The following is a 22,098-nucleotide window of genomic DNA, read 5'->3' on the forward strand; positions in this document are numbered from 1 at the left end:
AGAATCGAGCTGTTGACTCTTGAATCCCGCCTTTCTACCGAATTTATTTTTCCTCTATTATGGCTACTACATATATTTATCTCTAACGCACGTGCACACGCGTCACCGTCCTCACAGCGCTGGTGCTTTGCCCTCACTTGGCTTTTCTTTGATCACGGGTCCAACAGCACCCTTGGATTTTGCTGGCCCTCCAGGCAATTCAGAACAGGAGGCTGAGAGCCAGGAGGAGACCCCTGGTTATCACTCGAGAAAACACAAGCAGTGTCAGTCCACCGTCGACCCCAAACACTCCCATCTGAAGCTTCCTCACATATCCAAAGTAAGAAGTGTGATACTACCTCCTCGACCACTGAAGACGCCAGCTTTGCATCATGCCTGACAAGGGCCCCCAGCTGTGCCTGTGAGCTCTCTCCAGCATCACCAGTGAAAGACTTATCTTCATCACTTTCTAAGAATTCTGGTGGTGAGGCTTGTAAAGCAGAAAAATCTAATTCTGATTCAGAATACGAAAGTGCTGAGGAACTTGACCTCCCTCTTGAACCCACTTCCATTGTTACAGTTCAGTCATCTACTAAAAGGTCTCAAAAGTCCATGAGGTTGAGGCTACAAAGCAAGAGGCAAGCATGACACTTGGTGTATTAGAGACCTCTGATGACACTTCAGTCCATGAAGGAAGTCCTCTCACACACACAGCCCCTGCTTATCTCCCCAACACATCCCTTGACCCCTCTGACCCCACTGGAGTCAAATTCATCCCACATTCCAAGGACCCCCTCATCACCTCAACCCCCAAAACCCGTCCAGCCCTCATCCCCTCAACCCCCAAAACCCACCCAGCCCTCATCCCCTCAACCCCCCAAACCCATCCAGCCCTCATCCCCTCAACACCCAAAGCCTACCCAGCCCTCACCCCTCCTCATCCCCTCTCCTTCCATGTGACCCCCCACCCTTGCGAGGGGGGTGGGAGGTTCCCCCCACCCCCTCTATCCCTCCCAACCTCTCAACCTCTGACTCCCAACCTTACGCTATCTCCCAACCCCTCTATGCCCTCCCTAATCTTCAGACCCAGTATGCCCTTCCTACTCCAGACCTACCTACCCAGGCCCTACCCCAGACCCTCCTCCCTACCTTCCTAGAAGCCCAGCCCCCAGTAGCCCCCCAAGCACCCCTCCTGAACTCTTTCACCCCCCATACACCCCCCGGACCCCCCCAGACACCCCCCGGACCCTCCCCGCCCCCAGTCATCCCCCAGACACCCCCCAGATCCCCCCTGCCCCCAGTCACCCCCCAGACATCCCCCAGATCCCCAGAGAAAGGGAGAACTCTGGTACAAGAGTTTCCATGAAGAATCTCAAGGTTTGGTACACCAATGCTGATGGGGTATCTAATAAAGCAGAAGAGATAAAAGAAAGAGTGAGTGAAGCAGATCCTGACATAGTTGCAATTGTGGAAACTAAAATTAATGACATGATCTCAGATGCAATCTTTCCTGAAGGGTACCAGGTGATACGAAAAGAGAGGACACAGAGACAGGGAGGGGGAGTAGCACTCCTAATAAAGCGGAAATGGAAGTTTGAAGACCTGGGAAATCGAGTTACCAATGAGTGCACAAGCTTCATACATGGAACTCTGACAGTAGATGGGAGGAAGATTGTGATCTTGGTAATCTACAATCCCCCACCAAACAGTAGAAGACCCAGGCAGGAGTATGATGACAACAACAAAGCATGTATAGATGAACTGCAGAAGGCAGCAACACTAGCCCACAGAATGAGAGCGAAGCTGCTGATCATGGGGGACCTAAATCATGGAGAGATAAATTGGGAATCAAGGAATCCCCATGAAGGGGACGAAACGTGGGGAGCAAAATTAGTAGATGTTATAGACAGGAATTTCCTGACACAACATGTGAAGGAAGACACAAGGGAAAGAGGAGGAGATACACCGAGCCTATTAGACCTGATTTTCACCCAGAACGTAGAAGATATCAAGAATTTAGAGCATGAAATACCTCTAGGGGCCAGTGACCATTGTGTCCTAGTCTTTGACTACATGATGGAATTCAAACTTATGACCATGGGACAAGAGATCTGGGAAAGGAGAGCTGACTACAGGAAAGGGGACTATATGAGGATAAGGGACTATCTGGGTGAAGTGCAGTGGGAGGAAGAAATTAGAGGAAAAACAGTCCAAGATATGATGGACCTAGTCATACAGAAGTGCCAGGAGGCCGAAGAGAGATTTATACCAACGGTAAAGGGAAAAAATAAGAAGGAATATAATAACCCATGGTTTAATAGACAGTGTCAGGAAGCAAAAATGGCCAGCAGGCGGGAGTGGAGGAAGTACAGAAGACAAAGGACAGAGGACAACAGAAGCAGATACAACAGAGCTAGGAACGATTACATTAACATAAGACGAACATCGGAAAGGGACTATGAGAACGATATTGCAATCAAAGCGAAAAAACAACCTAAGTTACTACACAGTCATATAAGAAGAAAAATGTCGGTGAACGACCAAGTGACAAGACTAAGGAAGACAGAGGGGGCATATACTGAAAGTGACAAGGAAATCTGCGAGGCACTGAATGCCAGTTTCCATGGAGTGTTCACTACCGAGCCTGAGCAGCTCCCATTGTTGGAAGGGGTTACCCTAGATGAAAGACTATCAGATATAGAGGTGACAGCAGAGGAGGTAATGAAACAGTTGACAACTCTAGATGCAACTAAAGCAGTTGGACCAGACAAAGTATCACCGTGGATACTAAAAGAAGCAGCACAGGCCCTCAGCGTGCCTCTGGCAATGATCTTTAATGAGTCACTTATGTCAGGAGAATTGCCCAGTTGCTGGAAGAAGGCAAATGTCGTGCCGATCTTCAAGAAAGGCGATAGGGAGGAGGCACTTAACTGTAGACCTGTATCACTGACAAGCATCCCCTGTAAAATACTGGAAAGAATAATTAGGCTACGACTGGTTGCACACCTGGAGAACATTAGGTTTGTGAACAAACATCAACATGGGTTCTGGACAGGGAAATCGTGCCTAACAAACCTTCTGGAATTCTATGATAAAATAACGAGGATAAGACAGGACAGAGATGGTTGGGCAGACTGCATATTTCTGGACTGCCAAAAAGCCTTTGATACAGTACCGCACATGAGACTGCTGTTCAAGCTCGAGAGGCAGGCGGGGGTGGGGGGAAAGGTCCTAGCATGGATAAGGAACTACCTGACAGGAAGGAGCCAAAGAGTTACGGTAAGGGGCGAGAAGTCGGACTGGCGAACAGTAACAAGTGGAGTACCACAAGGATCGGTGCTGGGACCAATTCTATTTCTTGTATATGTTAACGACATGTTTACAGGCGTAGAGTCCTACATGTCGATGTTTGCGGATGATGCAAAGTTGATGAGAAGAGTTGTGACAGATGAGGATTGCAGGATCCTCCAAGAGGACCTGAACAGATTGCAGAGATGGTCAGAGAAATGGCTACTAGAGTTCAACACGAGCAAATGTAAAGTTATGGAAATGGGACTAGGAGATAGGAGACCAAAGGGACAGTACACAATGAAGGGGAACAGCCTACCTGTAACGACGCGTGAAAGAGACCTGGGGGTGGACGTAACACCTAATCTATCTCCTGAGGCACATATTAATAGGATAACGACAGCAGCGTACTCTACACTGGCAAAAGTTAGAACATCATTCAGAAACCTAAGTAAGGAGGCATTTAGGGCGCTTTACACTGCCTACGTAAGGCCAGTCTTAGAGTATGCCGCCTCATCATGGAGTCCCCATCTGAAGAAGCATATAATGAAACTGGAAAAGGTTCAGAGGTTTGCAACGAGACTCGTCCCAGAGCTACGAGGGATGGGGTATGAGGAGCGCCTGAGGGAACTGTGCCTTACGACACTAGAAAGAAGAAGGGAGAGGGGGGACATGATAGGAACGTATAAGATACTCAGAGGGATTGACAGAGTGGACATAGACGAAATGTTCACACGGAATAGTAACAGAACGAGAGGACATGGATGGAAGCTTGAAACTCAGATGAGTCACAGAGATGTTAGGAAGTTTTCTTTTAGCGTGAGAGTAGTGGGGAAATGGAATGCACTTCAGGAACAGGTTGTGGAAGCAAATACTATTCATAATTTTAAAACCAGGTATGATAGGGAAATGGGACAGGAGTCATTGCTGTAAACTACCGATGCTCGAAAGGCGGGATCCAAGAGTCAATGCTCGATCCTGCAGACACAACTAGGTGAGTACATACACACACACCCACACACTCACTCACTCACACTCTCTCTCACTCACTCACACTCTCTCTCACTCACTCTCACTCATTCACTCACTCACACTCTCACTCATTCACTCACTCTCACTCATTCACTCACTCACACTCTCACTCACTCACTCACACTCACTCACACTCTCACTCACTCACACTCTCACTCACTCACACTCTCACTCACTCACACTCTCACTCACTCACTCACTCACTCACTCACTCACTCACTCACTCACTCACTCACTCACACTCACTCACACTCTCACTCACTCACACTCTCACTCACACTCTCACTCACTCACTCACACTCTCTCTCACTCACACTCTCTCTCACTCACTCACACTCTCTCACTCACACTCACTCACACTCACTCACACTCACTCACTCACACTCACTTACTCACACTCACTCACTCACACTCTCACTCACTCACACTCTCACTCACTCACACTCTCACTCACTCACACTCTCACTCACTCACACCCTCACTCTCTCTCTCTCTCACTCTCTCTCACTCTCTCACTCACACTCACTCTCTCTGAGAATTAGTACCAGTTGTTTTTGAGAGTCGTGTAGTTAGTGAAGAGAGTACTTCAGTAATACTAGCTAAATAAAGTGATAACTTGGCACTTCAATATTGTGAAAAGTTAGAGTACTGTGTGTGACTCATTACTGACTGTAACCAAAACTGAAATTATTGAAGAATCTATAAACAAAATTACCGATCTTTCAGATGAGCAAGTGACTAATTCTGGTAGTGAGGTGACTGGAGTGTTAACTTTCAATATTTGTGCTCAGTCGACAGAAAATCAATGTATCTCATTAACATTTGGAAATAGTACTGTTAATAGTGAAGAATCTAGTAATACTGATTTGGAAATTGTAAATTGCAAAACGCAGGCATCTGAATCTCAACCAGAAAAGTTAATAAAAAGGGAAATAAAAGAAAGTGAAGATCATTTGGACACGCCCGATAATTATAAATACAAAGTCAAAGACAATGGAAGCAATTGTGATCTTCAGTCCAGTGATCAAATTGAAAGCAAAACCAATGAAAATTAACATGAAAGTGTAGTACAAACTGACAATCAGATCCTCAGTGAAGATCCAAACAGCTGTAAAACTGCTGTGAATCCTGCTGTTTGGAAAAACTTACAGAAAAAAACAAAACCAATTCTAATCCGACGGTGAAAAAAAAATCTAATCTTAAGTCCGACGGTTAAATTGTAAACAAAAGCAGTGAAAATGTAGTACAAGCTGACATTTAAGTCATCGGGGAACATCAGAGTAACTCAAATATCATTGAAGTTGCAGAAAATTTGCAAAGTGAACAGATAGACAATCAGCAAAGTAAAGATACAGTAAATAACAACTCAGAGTCAGCCTTTGAGGAGAAATTGTTAAGTATAGAAACCTTGGAGGCACCTCAAGAGGAACCACCACCACCACCACTATCAGATAACTTCACAGATCCAGAGGATGTACTTATTATTACACAGAAGAGCTATAATCTTGACGTTCTTGACAATTTAAATGATCCTAACTTTAATCCATTTCCCACAAAGACTTACATTAGAAGCCCTCCACTGCCAAGCCCAGAGCCTGGTTGTAAACTTCCTCTATTGAAACCTGCAATACAAAAAAAAAGGAAGTTACGAGAAGAACCTACTGAAAAAGCTCCTCCAGAGCCGAAGCCTATTGAGAAAAACAGCAACAGGCTTGAGGAAAAAACTGAGCCTGAAACCAAATTTGACCAAGACCAACTTCCTATTCGCCCCATCAAAGGGATACAGTTTATATTTTCTTGACTCTCTTCATTATCCAAACGTCAATTCCTTTGCAACAAAGTGTTCTGTAAGTAATTCGCCTCCTAAAGATCTTGCACTTACAGAAGACAAAAGTGAGGAAAACCAAAGGCTAGTCTACCAAAGAAAGCCCCCCGGAAAGAAAGGATTTACTGTCGTTAAGAACAAAGCCAAAATTAAAGTACCTTCTATAGATGACACAGATTTACCTAAGGAAATAGTTAATGTTCCTGAACACTCGGATAAAGGTGTGAATAAATTGGAAAATCTCATAAAGTTTGCTGAAGAGAAAGAAGATACACCTATAACGCTAAAAAAGATCATAATCTCGATTTTAAAGATGATCCCAACTTTGATCCTTTCCAGTCAAGATCGTCTCTAAACAAAAATACTTCAACTCTTCGTGAATCTAACTCTTCTAATATAGTGCCAAAAAATATTGACATTGCCAAAGTTAATTCTGTGAATATTGAGACAAAATCTGATACCGAATGTGATAAAGATAGTGCTACAGATTTTAGGACACAAGTTGAGTATAGCAAAGACTCAGTCAGAAGCTTTTCAAGAAAACATAAAAGAAGAATCTTTATTAGTAATAAGATTGAGAAGGAAGATAAGCCAGAGGTTATAGAATCTAATATTTCTGAAAAAGAAACCCGTGTTTCAATAGGAGATACGCAGGGTTGTGACGAGAAGTCATTAATTTCATTATCAGAGGATGAATGTTCAGCGGTGCTAAATAAAAATCCTGAACCAAAACTAGATTTAGAAACTGAAGAATATACAAAGAAAGAAATTAAGGAGAATCTCTAATACAGAAATAGAAATAAACCTTCCCAAAGTTGCATCCATTGGTACAATTGGTCAACTTAACAGTCTTGAGTTTGCCCAGCTGCTTGGCAATGAAGCCAGTCGTCTTGCTAAGGTGTTTATTAACTGCTCCACTGATTCTGGATTGCCTGATTCAGATGAGAGCAGTTATATCAAGCCCCACAACGTAGTCTACCATGGCAGACATGAATTTTGCAAAGTCACCACAGTATGGAGTTCATCTTGATGAAAATGTCAACCCCTTTCAAAAACATTCAAGGTTATCAGGGTCTCCACCGTTGGGCAAAAGAGAGAGGCAGTTTGTGGAGCAGAAAGTGGAGATGTTCCTAATGTGCACAACCCCTTCAAGGCAAGATCCTCACCGAAACAAGTGTGTGTCACGGGAGAGGAAAGACTGGACACTTTAAGTCTAGATGATGACTCTAGAATAGTGCTGGGAACTAGTTCCGACTTTGAGACAGAATCATAGTGAAGCTGGACCTGAAAATGCAACAGGTCTTACCTCTAGTGACCTTAGATGTGCATCACAATTGAATACTGAAGATGCAGAAGAAATGCGTGATCAAATTACAGATGAAGAGTTCCTTGCCTCGCAAGCATTTTTCAAAAAAGCGACTGATATGGAGAACCAGCTGCGTAAATCTTTGGCAACACCATTGATGGGAAGTCACAGTAAATTAAGTGGAGATGACGTGAGGCCCACCAGAGACAGAAGAGATCACCCAGCAGTTACTCCGGTCTCGCCACAACACAAGTCCCGTGCACATCTTCCCCTGCTCCACTGCGTGAGGAAAGATCAGCTCCTGAAGGGACCAGTAGTCTTACACTCCATCTGAGTGATACCACTGATGAGCCCAAGTCCTCATCATCACGTCCTTCTTCCATCCCACCGCTGCCACCAGTATTCTGCTTGATGGTTATCTTGAGATGATTTCGGGGCTTTAGTGTCCCCGCGGCCCGGTCCTCGACCAGGCCTCCACCCCCAGGAAGCAGCCTGTGACGGCTGACTAACACCCAGGTACCTATTTTACTGCTAGGTAACAGGGGCATAGGGTGAAAGAAATTTTGCCCAATGTTTCTCGCCGGCGCCTGGGATCGAACCCAGGACCACAGGATCACAAGTCCAGCGTGCTGTCCGCTCGGCCGACCGGCTTCCTTGACGGTTGATGGTTGTTGCTTGGAACTTGCTTGGGACTGAAGAGAGATTCGCTGTAGATCGCTTCACGGGACTTTATTGAATAAGTTAAATGAGATAGTTCTGAAGCTACAAGGTCCTACCCTGACTTGGGTCTGAGAGATAATGACGGCTCTATGAGATACTGCCGCTCTATGAGAAATGTCAGGCCTAGCTGCCTCAGGATTGGCTATACATCAACCGTCTACAAATTGAAGTATGGCGCGTACACACAAAACCAACAAACACACACACACACACAAAACACACGCACACGCGAAATATTATCTCTTTCCTGGTCATGTGTCTCTGAAGGAATACCTGTCTGTAATTCGTTACATATTTCAGTTTGCTCTTTTTTGCTAGGATGTCCTCTTTGATGCTCTCGTTTCTGAGCACTACCTTGATCAACCAGTCTTTGTTGTACTGGCCAATCCGGAATACCTTCTCTGTCTGTTTCATCCCCTTCTATACCTATCTCCTTTAGTATCCCTGCCACTGCAACTTTGTCCTTAGACCTCCATTCTTCCCTTGAGGACCAAGAGGGTTCCACAACTGTAACCTGAAAACACTAAACAGAGTCAGCTAATCCGTCATACTTATACTCGCATTTGGGTAAGGTGATATGGTGCAACAGTTTTGGATGAGGTGAACAAACTTGTGACATACAAGACAGAACACGGAACTATGGGTAGTAATTGGATATGAGAACATAAGAATGGAAGTAACTGCAGAGAGCCTATTGGCCCATACTTCCTCTTGATGCATCTATATTGGTTCGGAGTCTTGAAAGTGGGTAGAATATAGTTGTGTATTAATTGGCAGTATAAAGTATTCAGTTCGCGTGAGTGCATAAGAGTGTGAGGGGTGGCAGGAAGAGGCGTGGAGAGTGGGTGGAGGCGTGGAGAGTGGGTGGAGAGGGCGTGGAGAGGGCGTGGAGAGGGCGTGGAGAGGGCGTGGAGAGTGAGTGGGGAGTGGGTGGAGAGGGCGTGGGGAGTGGGTGGAGAGGGCGTGGGGAGTGGGTGGATAGGGCGTGGGAGAGGGCGTGGATAGTGGGTGGGAAAGGGCGTGGATAGTGGGTGGGAGAGGGCGTGGATAGTGGGTGGGAGAGGGCGTGGATAGTGGGTGGGAGAGGGCGTGGGGAGTGGGTGGGAGAGGGGGTGGTAGAGGGCGTGGGGGGAGGGGGTGGGAGAGGGCGTGGGGAGTGGGTGGGAGAGGGCGTGGATAGTGGGTGGGAGAGGGCGTGGATAGTGGGTGGGAGAGGGCGTGGATAGTGGGTGGGAGAGGGCGTGGGGGAGGGGGTGGGAGAGGGCGTGGGGAGAGGGGGTGGGAGAGGGCGTGGATAGTGGGTGGGAGAGGGCGTGGATAGTGGGTGGGAGAGGGCGTGGATAGTGGGTGGGAGAGGGCGTGGGGAGTGGGTGGGAGAGGGCGTGGGGGGGAGGGGGTGGGAGTGGGTGGGAGAGGGCGTGGGGAGTGGGTGGGAGAGGGCGTGGGGGGAGTGGGTGGATAGGGCGTGGAAGAGGGCGTGGATAGTGGGTGGGAAAGGGCGTGGATAGTGGGTGGGAGAGGGCGTGGATAGTGGGTGGGAGAGGGCGTGGGGAGTGGGTGGGAGAGGGCGTGGGGGGAGGGGGTGGGAGAGGGCGTGGGGGGAGTGGGTGGGAGAGGGCGTGGGGGGAGTGGGTGGGAGAGGGCGTGGGGGGAGGGGGTGGGAGAGGGCGTGGGGGGGAGGGGGTGGGAGAGGGCGTGGGGGGAGGGGGTGGGAGAGGGCGTGGGGGGAGGGGGTGGGAGAGGGCGTGGGGGGAGGGGGTGGGAGAGGGCGTGGGGGGAGGGGGTGGGAGAGGGCGTGGGGGGGAGGGGGTGGGAGAGGGCGTGGGGGGGAGGGGGTGGGAGAGGGCGTGGGGGGGAGGGGGTGGGAGAGGGCGTGGGGGGGAGGGGGTGGGAGAGGGCGTGGGGGGAGTGGGTGGGAGAGGGCGTGGGGGGGAGTGGGTGGGAGAGGGCGTGGGGGGAGTGGGTGGGAGAGGGCGTGGGGGGAGGGGGTGGGAGAGGGCGTGGGGAGTGGGTGGGAGAGGGCGTGGGGGGAGGGGGTGGGAGAGGGCGTGGGGGGAGGGGGTGGGAGAGGGCGTGGATAGTGGGTGGGAGAGGGCGTGGGGAGAGGGCGTGGGGAGAGGGCGTGGGAGAGGGCGTGGGGGGGAGGGGGTGGGAGAGGGCGTGGGAGAGGGCGTGGGGGGAGGGGGTGGGAGAGGGCGTGGGGGGAGGGGGTGGGAGAGGGGGTGGGAGAGGGCGTGGGGGGAGGGGGTGGGAGAGGGCGTGGGGGGGGAGGGCGTGGGGAGTGGGTGGGAGAGGGCGTGGGGGGAGGGGGTGGGAGAGGGCGTGGGGGGAGGGGGTGGGAGAGGGCGTGGGGGGAGGGGGTGGGAGAGGGCGTGGGGGGAGGGGGTGGGAGAGGGCGTGGGGGGAGGGTGGGAGAGGGCGTGGGGAGTGGGTGGGAGAGGGCGTGGGAAGGGGGTGGAGGCGTCAGGTAACACCACAATGAGCCCAACACCTTCCCTCCACCGCTTTCTCCCGTGACGTCACCAAGGGTCAGGTGACCAGTGACGTCACAGCTTAGACAGGTAGGGCAGACGACCAGCTGATGCTGTAGCTAGTGGCACACTAAACCGGTCCTAAACTGCACGTTCTAAAGGTCGCGTGCAACACAAACAAGCTACAACGATTTGAAGCTCAACACGCCTCACTGTAGGACTGGGAACAGGAGGTACTTTTTCACCCACAGGGTTATAAACCCATGCAACCGCCTACCCGCCGAAGCCGTAAAATGCAAAAACTGTGTTCAGTTTTAAAATCTACCTGGAAAAGATCAAGGCAAATGGGGGGGGGAGGGGAGTAACTTCGACAAGCCGCTGGCTTCCTGTCCTCGTCGAGGCCACTAGGGTTAGTGGTCCTCGGGTAAATCAGGTACTGTAAAGAAGAAACCATATTTGTCTTCACTAGTTTTAACCCGTCGGCTAAGTTAGGTGACTTGTACTTTCAATGTTAAAACTTCTTAGGCTAGAGATATCTTGCTGCTTCCCTCCGCCTCCAGAAGGGTGAGGTGTGACGCTTCTGGGGGCTAGACAAGACCAGGAGGGTGAGGTGCGACGCTTGTCCACGCTGGACATCAACCACAACCTTCTGGGGGCTGGACATGACCAGAAGGGTGAGGTGTGACGCTTGTCCACGCTGGACATCAACCACAACCTTCTGGGGGCTGGACATGACCAGAAGGGTGAGGTGTGACGCTTGTCCACGCTGGACATCAACCACAACCTTCTGGGGGCTGGACATGACCAGAAGGGTGAGGTGTGACGCTTGTCCACGCTGGACATCAACCACAACCTTCTGGGGGCTGGACATGACCAGAAGGGTGAGGTGTGACGCTTGTCCACGCTGGACATCAACCACAACCTTCTGGGGGCTGGACATGACCAGAAGGGTGAGGTGTGACGCTTGTCCACGCTGGACATCAACCACAACCTTCTGGAGGCTGGACAAGACCACTCAACACCGGAAGGACACGAAATTTAACTTTTAACTCATTGCGGATGTTGCACAGCACTTGATCTTGTCTGGCCCCTTCCGTGGTCCACGGCCGGTGTTCCTTGTCCCATGGCCAGTGTTCCGTGTCGGTGGTGGTCAGTCTCTGGGGGTGCTGGGTGTCTGGGGTGTGCTGGGTGTCTGGGGTGTGCTGGGTGTCTGGGGTGTGCTGGGTGTCTGGGGTGTGCTGGGTGTCTGGGGTGTGCTGGGTGTCTGGGGTGTGCTGGGGTGTGCTGGGTGTCTGGGGTGTGCTGGGTGTCTGGGGTGTGCTGGGTGTCTGGGGTGTGCTGGGTGTCTGGGGTGTGCTGGGTGTCTGGGGTGTGCTGGGTGTCTGGGGTGTGCTGGGTGTCTGGGGTGTGCTGGGTGTCTGGGGTGTGCTGGGTGTCTGGGGTGTACTCGCCTAGTTGTACTCACCTAGTTGTGTTTCCGGGGGTTGAGCTCTGGCTCTTTGGTCCCGCCTCTCAACCGTCAATCAACTGGTGTACAGATTCCTGAGCCTACTGGGCTCTGTCATATCTACATTTGAAACTGTGTATGGAGTCAGCCTCCACCACATCACTTCCTAGTGCATTCCACTTACTAACTACTCTGACACTGAAAAAGTTCTTTCTAATGTCTCTGTGGCTCATTTGGGTACTCAGCTTCCACCTGTGTCCCCTTGTGCGTGTGCCACCCTTGTTAAATAATCCATCCTTGTCCACCCAGTCAATTCCCCTGAAAATTTTGTATGTGGTGATCATGTCTCCTCCTAGCTCTTCTGTCTTCCAGCGACGTGAGGTACAGTTCACGTAGTCTGTCCTCATAGTTCTGGGACTAACCTAGTGGCATACCTCTGAACTTTTTCCAGCTTCGTCTTGTGCTTGACTAGGTACGGACTCCATGCTGGGGCTGCATACTCCAGGATTGGTCTTACATATGTGGTATACAAGGTTCTGAAGGATTCCTTACACAGGTTTCTGAAAGCAGTTCTGATGTTAGCCAGCTTCGCATAGGCCGCTGATGTTATTCTTTTGATGTGGGCTTCAGGAGACAGGTTTGGCGTGATATCAACTCCCAGATCTTTCTCTCTGTCCGTTTCGTGAAGGACTTCATCTCTCATTCGGTATCCAGTGACTGGCCTCGTAGTTCCTCCTCCTAGTTTCATTACCTTACATTTACTTGGGTTGAACTTTAGTAGCCATTTGTCGGACCATTCCTTCAGTTTGTCTAGGTCATCTTGTAGCCTCATACTATCCTCCTCCTCCTGTCCTGATCCTCCTCATAATTTTCGCGTCATCAGCAAACATCGAGAGGAACGAGTCAATTCCTTCTGGAAGATCATTTACGTATATCAGAAACAGTATAGTTCCAAGGACTGATCCCTGTGGGACTCCACTGGTGACTCCCCGCCACTCCGAGACCTCACCTCTCACGGTGACTCGCTGTGTCTTGTTGCTTAGGTACTCTCTTATCCAGTGGAGTACCTTCCTTTTCACTCCTGCCTGCACCTCCAGTTTGTGCACTAGTCTCTTATGTGGTACCGTGTCAAAAGCTTTCTGGCAGTCTAGAAATATGCAGTCTGCCCAGCTCTCTCTCTCTCTCTCTTTCTCTTGCCTGATTTTTGTTGCGTGGTCATAAACTCAATTAATCCTGTTAGGCTTGATTTGCCATCACTGAACCTGGTTGATGGGGTTCTGGGAGTTCTTCTACTCCCCAAGCCCGGCCCGAGGCCAGGCTTGACTTGTGAGAGTTTGGTCCACCAGGCTGTTGCTTGGAGCGGCCCGCAGGCCCACATACCCACCACAGCCCGGTTGGTCCGGCACTCCTTGGAGGAATAAATCTAGTTTCCTCTTGAAAATGTCCACGGTTGTTAGGCAATATTTATTATGCTTGCTGGGAGGGTGTTGAACAACCGCGGACCTCTGATGTTTATACATTGTTCTCTGATTGTGCCTATGGCACCCCTGATCTTCACTGGTTCTATTCTGCATTTTCTTCCATATCGTTCACTCCAGTACGTTGTTATTTTACTGTGTAAATTTGGTACTTGGCCCTCCAGTATCTTCCAGGTGTATATTATTTGATATCTCTCTCGTCTTCTTTCTAGTGAGTACATTTGGAGGGCTTTGAGACGATCCCAATAATTTAGGTGCTTTATGCGTGCCGTATATGTTCTCTGTATTCCCTCTATTTCAGCAATTTCTCCTGCTCTGAAGGGGGAAGTGAGTACTGAGCAGTACTCGAGACGGGACAACACAAGTGACTTGAAGAGTACAACCATTGTGATGGGATCCCTGGATTTGAAAGTTCTCGTAATCCATCCTATCATTTTTCTGACTGTCGCAATATTTGCTTGGTTATGCTCCCTAAACGTTAGGTCGTCAGACATTATTATTCCCAAATCCTTTACATGCTGTTTTCCTACTATGGGTACATTTGATTGTGTTTTATACTCTGTATTATGTTTAAGGTCCTCATTTTTACCGTACCTGAGTACCTGGAATTTATCACTGTTAAACATCATGTTATTGTCTGATGCCCAGTCGAAAACTTTATTAATATCTCTACAAAAATACTTTAAATACTTTATTAATATGAAGTTTTTCAATGTCTTTAGCAGAGATAATTTTCATACTGATTTTTGTGTCATCTGCAAAGGATGATACGAAGCTGTGACTTGTATTTTTGTCTATATCTGATATGAGAATAAGGAAAAGCAGCTGTGTAAGGACTGTACCCTGAGGTACAGAGCTTTTAACTACACTTGGACTAGATTTTATATGGTTGACCGTTACTCGCTGAGTCCTGTTTGACAGAAAACTGAGTGTCCAGCGTTCTACTTTACCGGTTATTCCCATTGACTTCATTTTGTGTGCTATCACGCCATGGTCACATTTATCGAAAGCCTTTGCGAAGTCCGTGTATCAGCGTTCTGTTTTTCTTCTAATGCCTCAGTGACTTTGTCGTAGTGCTCAAGTAGCTGTGAGAGGCACGATCTTCCCTCTCGAAATCCATGTTGGCCTGGGTTGTGAAGGACATTGATCTCCATGAAATTGGTGACCCGACTCCTAATCACTCTCTCAAATACTTTTATTATGTGCGATGTTAGTGCAACTGGTCTATAATTCTTTGCCAATGCTTTGCTCCCTCCCTTGTGTAGAGGGGCTATGTCTGCTATTTTAAGTGCATCTGGTATCTCCCCCGTGTCCAAGCTCTTCCTCCACACTATACTGAGTGCCTGTGCTACTGGCACTTTGCATTTCTTTATAAATACTGAATTCCATGAGTCTGGACCTGGGGCAGAGTGCATGGGCATGTTTTCAATTTCTCTTTCAAAATTTAGTGCGCTCGTGTTGATATCAGTTATATTTACAGGGGTTTGAATATCCCGCATAAAGAAATTGTCTGGATCTTCCACTTTCATGTTGTTTATCGGAGTGCTAAACATGTCCTCATACTGCTTTTTTAGGATTTCACTAATTTCTTTGTCATCCTCCGTGTATGAACTTTCACATGTACGAATAGGTCCAATACTGGCAGTGGTTTTTGCTTTTGATTTCGCATATGTGAAGAAGTATTTTGGATTTTTCTTTATTTCCTGAATTGCTTTCTGTTCTGCCTTTCTTCAGTTTCATACGAGTGTTTCAATTTCCGCTCGATTTCTTCAATCTCCCTATTTAAATTATTCCTTCTTTGATGGGAAATTCGTGTCTGCATAAGCAGTTCCGTTATTTTTTTCCTGCGTTTATAGTGTCGTCTGCGTTCTCTTTCTACGATGGATTTCTTTCTGGCTTTCATCAAAGGAACATGTTTCAGACAGACTTGATACGCTTCCGAAGTCCGTTTTTCTATTTCTTCTGTAGGACTTGTATTACCTAAAACAGTTTCCCATGGAATGTTTTTAAGTTCCCTGTTTATTATCTCCCAGTCTATCCTTTTATTATTCAAATTGAATTTACTGAATAGCCCTCTCGCTTTATCAACGTTTTAGGTCTATTCTGAGTAACCCATGTTGATGTTGTGTTACAAAGTTCCTCAGCTCCAGATGTTCCACTAGCTTTTTTCGCACAATCTTTTCCATCATCTTGCATGGAATGCAAGTAAGGGACACTGACCTGTAGTTCAGTGCCTCCTGCCTATCACCCTTCTTGTATATTGGGACTACATTGGCCGTCTTCCAAATTTTTGGCAGTTCGCCTGTTACCAGTGACTTGTTGTACACTATGGAGAGTGGTAGGCACAGAGCCTCTGCTCCTTCCTTAAGGATCCATGGTGAGATTCCATCCGGGCCTATAGCCTTTGTCACGTCCAAATCTATCAGATGCTTCCTCACCTCCCCACTGATAATCACAAACTCCTCTAGTGGTGTCTGGGTTGGTGTTCCCTCCCTTATCACTGGGACTTCTCCTTGCTCTGAGGTGAAGACTTCCTGGAATTTCTTATTGAGTTCCTCGCACACTTCCTTGTCGTTTGTGCTGGGTGTCTGGGGTGTGCTGGGTGTCTGGGGGTGTCTGGGGTGTGCTGGGTGTCTGGGGTGTGCTGGGTGTCTGGGGTGTGCTGGGTGTCTGGGGTGTGCTGGGTGTCTGGGGTGTGCTGGGTGTCTGGGGTGTGCTGGGTGTGCTGGGTGTCTGGGGAGTGCTGGGTGTCTGGGGAGTGCTGGGTGTCTGGGGTGTGCTGGGTGTCTGGGGTGTGCTGGGGGTACTGGGTGTCTGGGGTGTGCTGGGGGTACTGGGTGTCTGGGGTGCACGTTATTGACACGGCTCAATAGCTCCCAGGTGTCATATTTTATCATTTGTATTAGTTGTATATATACGTGAAGGTACACGGTATGTGTGAGAGAAGATAACACAGTGTTCGTCCACCCCCGCCGCCACCTCACACCAGCGCCTCGGGCTGAGAGTCCTATACTTCCCCGGGTATTATATCAGGGGATACAATATTTTAACGCGACCTGTTACCAGTAAAAATATTATAAGTATTACATTTAGTATATCGGAATGTTAGGAAATTAAAACAAATTTAAAAGAAAACAAATATTTGATGGGAATAAAGCATTAATGTGAGCTACCACGTTTTTTGTTGCTATTTGCGGATGACGTAGGCTTTCAAATTTTAAACATTTATTTTTTGCGAATGTGTATCATAAAATGTAAATGTCGGCGATTAGCGAGTCCTAGATTGTAAAGTGGTCACGTCAAAACGTGTTCCTGTGTTCCTCCCTAAAAAGTGAGTGCGGAAACGAGACAATATTGAGCGGAATCCAGGGTCGGTGGGAGGGTTTGGGAGGCGGGAGGTCGAGTGGGGCTTCCGGCGTTTCCTGTCTCCTTTTATTTTCTTTTTCTTTAGTTATTTATATACAAGAAGGTAGACTGGAGTGTGAGAGTACGTAACAATGGTGTGTGAGCGTTACAGTCTTGTAATTTAACTCTTGCCAATCACTTTTCACTCAACCTTGTTCTGGTCAACCTTCTTGCTCTTGTGTTCATTGGTTTAAACTTTAATATTCTTCTCGGAAGCAATATGACTTATTGTTCCTCTTAGTATTTTTAGTTCATTTATTATGTATCCTATTCCCATCCTGTTGGTGGTGGTGTGTTAGAGGCACACAACACAACACAACACAACACAATGCAACACAACACAACACAATGCAACACAACACAACACAATGCAACACAACACAATACAGTACAATGTTTATTCAACAGAAGGTGTATACAGCTCTTCTGAAATTTGTGTAAGGAATCTTTCAGAACCCTGTATACCACTTATGTAAGACCAATCCTGGAGTATGCAGCTCCAGCCTGGAGTCCATACCTAGTTAAACACAAGACAAAGTTAGAGAAGATTCAGCGGTATGCCACCAGGCTCGTCCCGGAACTGAGAGGATTGAGCTACGAGAAAAGGCTAAAGGAACTGAACCTCACATCCCTGGAAAACAGAAGAGTAAGGGGAGACATGATAACCACCTACAGGAAGCAAAAATGGCCAGCAGGCGGGAGTGGAGGAAGTACAGAAGACAAAGGACAGAGGACAACAGGATCAGATACAACAGAACTAGGAACGATTACATTAACATAAGACGAACATCGGAAAGGGACTATGAGAACGATATTACAATCAAAGCGAAAAAACAACCTAAGTTACTACACAGTCATATAAGAAGAAAAATGTCGGTGAACGACCAAGTGACAAGACTAAGGAAGACAGAGGGGGCATATACTGAAAGTGACAAGGAAATCTGCGAGGCACTGAATGCCAGTTTCCATGGAGTGTTCACTACCGAGCCTGAGCAGCTCCCATTGTTGGAAGGGGTTACCCTAGATGAAAGACTATCAGATATAGAGGTGACAGCAGAGGAGGTAATGAAACAGTTGACAACTCTAGATGCAACTAAAGCAGTTGGACCAGACAAAGTATCACCGTGGCTACTAAAAGAAGCAGCACAGGCCCTCAGCGTGCCTCTGGCAATGATCTTTAATGAGTCACTTATGTCAGGAGAATTGCCCAGTTGCTGGAAGAAGGCAAATGTCGTGCCGATCTTCAAGAAAGGTGATAGGGAGGAGGCACTTAACTATAGACCTGTATCACTGACAAGCATCCCCTGTAAAATACTGGAAAGAATAATTAGGCTACGACTGGTTGCACCCATGGAGAACATTAGGTTTGTGAACAAACATCAACATGGGTTCTGGACAGGGAAATCGTGCCTAACAAACCTTCTGGAATTCTATGATAAAATAACGAGGATAAGACAGGACAGAGATGGTTGGGCAGACTGCATATTTCTGGACTGCCAAAAAGCCTTTGATACAGTACCGCACATGAGACTGCTGTTCAAGCTCGAGAGGCAGGCGGGGGTGGGGGAAAAGGTCCTAGCATGGATAAGGAACTACCTAACAGGAAGGAGCCAAAGAGTTACAGTAAGGGGCGAGAAGTCGGACTGGCGAACAGTAACAAGTGGAGTACCACAAGGATCGATGCTGGGACCAATTCTATTTCTTGTATATGTTAACGACATGTTTACAGGCGTAGAGTCCTACATGTCGATGTTTGCGGATGACGCAAAGTTGATGAGAAGAGTTGTGACAGATGAGGATTGCAGGATCCTCCAAGAGGACCTGAACAGGTTGCAGAGATGGTCAGAGAAATGGCTACTGGAATTCAACACGAGCAAATGTAAAGTTATGGAAATGGGACTAGGAGATAGGAGACCAAAGGGACAGTACACAATGAAGGGGAACAGCCTACCTGTAACGACGCATGAAAGAGACCTGGGGGTGGACGTAACACCTAATCTATCTCCTGAGGCACATATAAATAGGATAACGACAGCAACGTACTTTACACTGGCAAAAGTTAGAACATCATTCAGAAACTTAAGTAAGGAGGCTTTTAGGGCGCTTTACACTGCCTACGTAAGGCCAGTCTTAGAGTATGCTGCCTCATCATGGAGTCCCCATCTGAAGAAGCATATAATGAAACTGAAAAAGGTTCAGAGGTTTGCAACGAGACTCGTCCCAGAGCTACGAGGGATGGGGTATGAGGAGCGCCTGAGGGAACTGTGCCTTACGACACTAGAAAGAAGAAGGGAGAGGGGGACATGATAGGAACGTATAAAATACTCAGAGGGATTGACAGAGTGGACATAGACGAATTGTTCACACAGAATAGTAACAGAACGAGGGGACATGGATGGAAGCTTGAAACTCAGATGAGTCACAGAGATGTTAGGAAGTTTTCTTTTAGCGTGAGAGTAGTGGGAAAATGGAATGCACTTCAGGAACAGGTTGTGGAAGCAAATACTATTCATAATTTTAAAACCAGGTATGATAGGGAAATGGGACAGGAGTCATTGCTGTAAACAACCGATGCTCGAAAGGCGGGATCCAAGAGTCAATGCTCGATCCTGCAGACACAACTAGGTGAGTACACACACACACACACACACACACACACACACACACACACACACACACACACACACACACACACACACACACACACACACACACACACACAGTGGAAACTAAAATAAATGGTATGATCTCGGATGCAATCTTTCCAGAGGGGTACCAGGTGATAAGAAAAGAAAGGACACAGAGACAGGGAGGAGGAGTGGCACTACTAATAAAGCGGAAATGGAAGTTTGATGAGCTGGAAAATCCGGGTACCAATGAAAGCACGAGCTTCATACATGGAACTCTGACAGTGGATGGGAAGAAGATTGTAATCTTGATACTCTACAATCCCCCACCAAACAGTAGAAGGCCCAGGCAGGAGTACGAGGACAGCAACAAGACATGTATGGATGAACTGCAGAGGGCAGCAACTTTAGCGCATAGAATGAGAGCGAAGCTGCTGGTCATGGGGGACCTAAATCACGGAGAGATAGATTGGGAAACGAGGAATCCCCATGGCGGGGAAGAGACCTGGGGAGCGAAGCTGGTAGACGTTATTGACAGGAATTTCCTAACACAGCATGTGGAAGAAGATACTAGGGAAAGAGGAGGGGATACGCCCAGCCTATTAGATCTCATTATCACTCAATGTAGAAGACATCGAGCAGTTGGAACATGAAATACCACTAGGAGCTAGTGACCATTGTGTCCTAGTCTTTGACTACATGATGGAGTTTAAAATTGTGACCAAAGGACAAGAGGTCCGGGAAAGGAGACTTGATTACAGAAAAGGGGACTACAGAAGGATAAGGGACTACCTGGGAGAAGTGCAGTGGGAGGAAGAACTTAGAGGAAAAACAGTGCAAGGTATGATGAACCAAGTCATATTGAAATGCAAGGAGGCTGAAGATAGATTTATTCCAACAATAAAGGAAAAAAGCAGGAGGGAATATAATAACCCATGGTTTAATAGACAGTGTCAGGAAGCAAAGGTGAGAAGCAGGAGGGAGTGGAGGAAGTACAGAAGACAAAGGACAGAGGACAACAGGATTAGATGTAACAGAGCTAGGAATGATTACATTAACATAAGACGAGTGTCGGAAAGAAATTATGAGAATGATATTGCAGTCAAAGCGAAAAAACAACCAAAATTACTACATAGCCATATAAGAAGGAAGATGTCGGTAAATGACCAAGTGACAAGACTGAGGAAAACAGAAGGGGCATATACAGAAAGCGACAAGGAAACCTGCGAGGTACTGAATGCAAAATTCCATGGAGTGTTCACAACCGAGCCTGAGCAGCTCCCTTTGTTAGAAGAGATTACCCAAGATGAAAGACTATCAGATATAGAGGTGACAGCAGAGGATGTAATGAAACAGTTGACAACACTGGATGCAAATAAAGCTGTTGGACTAGACAGAGTATCACCGTGGATACTTAAAGAGGCAGCGCAGGCTCTCAGCGTGCCTCTGGCAATGATCTTTAATGAGTCACTTATGTCGGGAGAATTGCCCAGTTGCTGGAAGGAGGCAAATGTCGTACCGATTTTCAAAAAAGGTGATAGGGAGGAGGCACTTAACTACAGACCCGTATCACTGACAAGCATCCCCTGCAAAATACTTGAAAGAATAATTAGGCTAAGACTTGTTGAACACCTGGAGAGCATTGGGTTTGTAAACAAGCACCAACATGGGTTCTGGACAGGGAAATCATGCCTAACAAACCTTTTAGAATTCTATGATAAAGTAACAAGGATAAAGCAGGACAGAGAAGGCTGGGCAGACTGCATATTTCTTGACTGCCAAAAGGCCTTTGATACGGTACCGCACATGAGACTGCTATACAAACTTGAGAGGCAGGCAGGAGTAAGCGGAAAGGCCCTAGTATGGGTGAAGAACTACCTAACAGGAAGGAGCCAGAGGGTAATAGTAAGGGGCGAAAAGTCGGACTGGCGAACAGTAACAAGTGGAGTACCTCAAGGATCGGTGCTGGGACCAATCCTCTTTCTAATTTACGTAAATGATATGTTTACAGGAGTGGAATCATACATGTCAATGTTTGCAGATGACGCAAAATTAATGAGAAGAGTTGTGACAGACGAGGATTGTAGGATCCTCCAAGAGGACTTAAACAAGCTGCAGAGATGGTCAGGGAAATGGCTACTGGAGTTTAACACCAGTAAATGTAAAGTTATGGAAATGGGATCAGGTGACAGGAGACCAAAGGGACAGTACACAATGAAGGGGAACAGCCTACCTGTAACGATTCGAGAAAGAGACCTGGGAGTGGATGTGACACCTAATCTAACTCCTGAGGCACATATAAATAGGATAACAACAGCAGCGTACTCTACACTGGCGAAAATTAGAACTTCATTCAGAAACCTAAATGAGGAAGCTTTTAGGGCACTTTACACTGCCTACGTGAGACCCGTCTTAGAGTATGCCGCGCCATCATGGAGCCCCCACCTGAAGAAACACATAAAGAAACTGGAGAAGGTTCAGAGGTTTGCGACGAGGCTTGTCCCAGAGTTACGAGGGATG

General features: G+C 47.6%; 1 protein-coding gene and 1 pseudogene across 2 annotated transcripts in view; both read left to right on the forward strand.

The window, feature by feature from the left end:
• Rhp (GTP-Rho-binding protein rhophilin) overlaps positions 1 to 22,098 on the forward strand; it is a 319,468-nt gene that overhangs the window by 191,781 nt on the left and 105,589 nt on the right. The gene's annotated exons all lie outside the window — the stretch shown is intronic.
• LOC138354439 (uncharacterized) lies at positions 624 to 7,934 on the forward strand (annotated as a pseudogene).

Source organism: Procambarus clarkii, chromosome 63 (assembly GCF_040958095.1).
Source record: "Procambarus clarkii isolate CNS0578487 chromosome 63, FALCON_Pclarkii_2.0, whole genome shotgun sequence".
NCBI classification, from domain to species: Eukaryota; Metazoa; Arthropoda; class Malacostraca; order Decapoda; family Cambaridae; genus Procambarus; species Procambarus clarkii.